We start from the raw sequence: 234 nt of genomic DNA on the forward strand, positions 1-234 counted from the left end.
CATCACACCGGATTCTCTTGTCGAATCCTCCGACATTTCGCAGCACGCGGGGGGGGGGATAGATAGATAAAGCAACCAGCATCCCTCACAGCAAGATATTTTAGGATCGCTTGAGCCAACATGAGGAGAGTGGATGCGCCGAGTCTGGAGTTTGATGAACCTCTTGTTAGTCGGCGAGGCATAGCTATCTCATCTCCCCTGGGGTAATTTATATGCATTTGCGGTCCCTTTCCA

This window comes from Penaeus monodon, chromosome 34, assembly GCF_015228065.2.
Source record: "Penaeus monodon isolate SGIC_2016 chromosome 34, NSTDA_Pmon_1, whole genome shotgun sequence".
Classification (NCBI taxonomy): Eukaryota; Metazoa; Arthropoda; class Malacostraca; order Decapoda; family Penaeidae; genus Penaeus; species Penaeus monodon.